The following is a 3,546-nucleotide window of genomic DNA, read 5'->3' as shown; positions in this document are numbered from 1 at the left end:
CAAAATCAGGAGGCTGTATTGTTGGTTTACATCCTTTCTTTTGTGTTTAATTAAAAGTAGCTTTTTTTTTTTTTAATCTCTTAAAAATAAAATAAGAATCCTGATTTCCCTGTGACGTTACTGCCACCCTCCCTGGGCTGACAAGTGATGTCTAATTTGCAAACACAGCAGATGAGGGGTTGGTTTCACCCTTCAGCTGCTGCACAGGCTCCAAATACAGAAAGGATCTGTTTTGATTCAAGTGTCTTTGCTCTGCTCTTCAAAGGGATGTTTTGAAGCAGGCTCACAGGTGATGCCCCACTTAAACTCTGCCACTGGCCTGAAAGAAGAAGTGGATGTTGCCAAATTGCTTATACATGTCTAAGAAGCTCAGAAGATAAATCTTCATTTTATATATACATATATATATATTTATATATAAATGAAACATCTCTCTTTTTAAAGATATTTTTTCTAAAAAAAAAATTAAAGATATTTTTTTCTCTAAATGTTCTATCAAAAGTTGTGACTTTCAGAAGAAGTTTTTGGTCATGAAGGAGAAGATAGAAAAGCTTTTGTGACACATTAAATAAGATAATATAAAAGAGGGAGAATCCTTGTGAAACTGAAATTCCTAGAAAATCCAAAGGAGAGGGAAGATGATAATGAATAATTTGAGCAACACAGCTCTGAATATTTCAGCTTCTTCATTTGTTCAGTCTCTCATATACTCTGCAAGAGCTAAATATAAAAGTGGAAAAAAGTAAAATGAAATAGTTCTGCAGCACCATTTAAAACCTGCTGCCTGGATTTCCCAGTTTGGAGGGACTCACACTCCATCTGTGAGCTCACGCCTCCCTCTGCTGACTGCCTCCCCCAAACCTCTCCTGGATTGCAAACAGTAAAGGGCTGGGGTTTCCCCTCCTACTGGGCTCTTGTTCCTCCTCCTGTCCCAGGCAGTGACTGTGATGTCCCCAGAGCTGGTGGACAGAGGTTGCTTCCTTCAGTCCCAGCCCCATGGTGATGGTGCTGGTCACTCCAGCAGTGCCATGTTCTCCTCATGTGACATCTGCCCCTTGGGTCTCACTGCCACTGGAATTCTCTAGTAATGCTAAAATAATGTGTGAACCCTTGCTTATAAAAAAAAAAATCTCCCAAAATTATAAGGAAAGTTGATGGAAGCTGAGAAAAGCAAGCAAGGACCTTAGACCATTAGATCACACCTGGAACATGCTAGAAATATTTTTACTCAAATTTGATTTTGGTATTTTTGTCATTTTGAAAACCTCTGTAACTCTAGTATCAGTTTTAAAGCCTCTCAGTTTCCTACAGGCAACTGCTAAGTAAAACCAGCCAGGGGAAGTGCAAAACAGAGCAGTTTTGGTTTCTCTTCTCTTTTCACAAGGAACCTTCAGAAACCCCACGTCCTCGCAGCAGACACGTCCCCCTGGAAAAAATCTACAATCTCAGCACTGCAGGATTCATTGGCATCACACTTCTTGCTCTGGGGTAGAGCAGCAATGCTGGAAGTCCTCGAGACTGTTTTCTCACTGATCATCTGTCAGGGTTGGCTGAACCTTTCCAAAGAAGGAGACAAACACAACTCTTCTGGGACAACAGAGGGATCTCAGTGGCATAAAAGTTGTGTCCATTTATTCTTCTTCCAGAGCACTTCCTCAGGCTGGGAGTTGTTGGATGATATGTTAGAACAGAGGTGAGTTTTAAATCCATTGTAATAAAGCAGGTTTGTTAATTAGCTTCCCTTTGGTCTTAAAACCACATGAAAACAGCTCCCAGGTCCTCCAGGAATTTGGGGTTGTGGAAGTTTTGTTAGAAAGCACCGAAGGAAATTCTATCCTTTCAAAATGAAAGATGCCAAATAGCATAGCCAAAGGGCCATTGTGCAGGGAGCTGAAGGCTGATTTAATGGTGCAAAACCCAATTACCAGGCTGTAATCACCTGGCTGTGCCAGGAAACTGAAATCACTACGGGGAAGGAGACAGGAGAGCAGTGGCTGCTGGAGCTGGAGCTGTGACTGAGATAAATTGCAGCAGAAAGGCAGTGCTAACAAAGAGTTATGGAATAAATCGATGCATTAGGAAACCCAGTGCATTAGATCACTTGAAAGGACATGCAGAGCATCAGAGAGCTGGGTCAGTGAAGAGCTAAAGACAGTGTTGCCTGCACAGATGAGTTACTGACCTCCCTTCTGGGACTCAGCCAGCCAGCTGATGAGTTATGGAGGCAGCAGCAGCAGCATTGACAGTGATATATAATTAGCCTTGGGATACATTAAATTTTTCATATGTGTGCTGAATTAAATCTTCACACAGAGTACAGGGAAAACCACATGATGGCCTTTAGAATAAATAAAATATTAGACAGGAGAAAGTGTATTTTTTTTTATGAGTATACAGTGCTGATGTTTTAAAGAGGCTCCAAAGCTCTCTGCAACTTGTGGGCCAAATCTGTTTCTTGGAAGCAATGCCAGGACTGTCTTTGAGAAAGGCAAACTAAAGCTCAGCATGTAAACCTTGGAACTGCTCTAACATATAGATGCTGACAGCCATGATAAATGTAAAACCCCCTAAAGAAGAAAAAGGGCAGGCAAGCTGTGGCCAGCTCGAGCAGAACAAAGCTTTGCAATGTTCAACCATTTGAGATTTCCTTTTTGTATTATCTCATCCACTTAAAAAAACAGTTGGTTTTTGTTTCAGACCTGAAAAGTGGATCTACTTTTCACTGAAGATTGATGCAGTTACTTTAAATTGTAGAAAGAAATGAGTCAGTGCTACAGAGCATCAAAACTGTGGCAGTCATGAATGCTCTTGTTTTGAACTGCACATCAGCATCTTGGTCTGTGTGGAAAGTCTGTATGGAAAAGAGAAAAAATCACTAAGCACATGGGGCAAATCATTTTATCATTTGTTCAATTCCACCAGGTAGTAAAGAGGGAGCAGAGGAAGGGACTCCTAAGCTTTGAAAAGTGGCAGAAAAAACACATCTCTGTTGTGTGATCTGTCCCATGAGTGAACATGAGCAGATGCAGTGTGGGCACCCTGTATGCCCATGCTGCATCCCTGCCCAACCAAGCACCATATGGAATATCCATGAAGAAGTTTGATGGCATTTTCACTGAAGATGAGACATGTTTTGAATACCAACATAAAAGTTAAGGTAGAGAGGTCTTTAACCACACATGCCAGGAGCAGAGGCTTGGTCTCACTTTCCAAGGGAGATTTCAGAAATTTGGTGAGCTCTAGAGTATGAGCTCAGTGGATCCTGCATCCTGAGTCAAGTGGATCAGCTTCTTGATGGCACCCAGGTTTGCTCCTGGAGCTCTGGCTGCAGGAGAGGGACACCCCAAATGCATCCTAGTTCATGGGTGGAGTAGGATTGCCACCAAACTGAAAAAAAAAATCTAAAAATGTGGAAAAACAGTTTCAGGTTGAAAAGGATGACCGATTTCCAGTTCCAGCTCCCTTTCTCCACCTTGTACTTTTCACAAGTCATTCAAACTCCATCTTTATCACAGTGTGATTTTCTGCACCCCACAACTCTGCCTG

This window comes from Heliangelus exortis, chromosome 1, assembly GCF_036169615.1.
Source record: "Heliangelus exortis chromosome 1, bHelExo1.hap1, whole genome shotgun sequence".
In the NCBI taxonomy this organism is placed as follows: domain Eukaryota; kingdom Metazoa; phylum Chordata; class Aves; order Apodiformes; family Trochilidae; genus Heliangelus; species Heliangelus exortis.
This window is presented reverse-complemented; position numbering follows the sequence as displayed.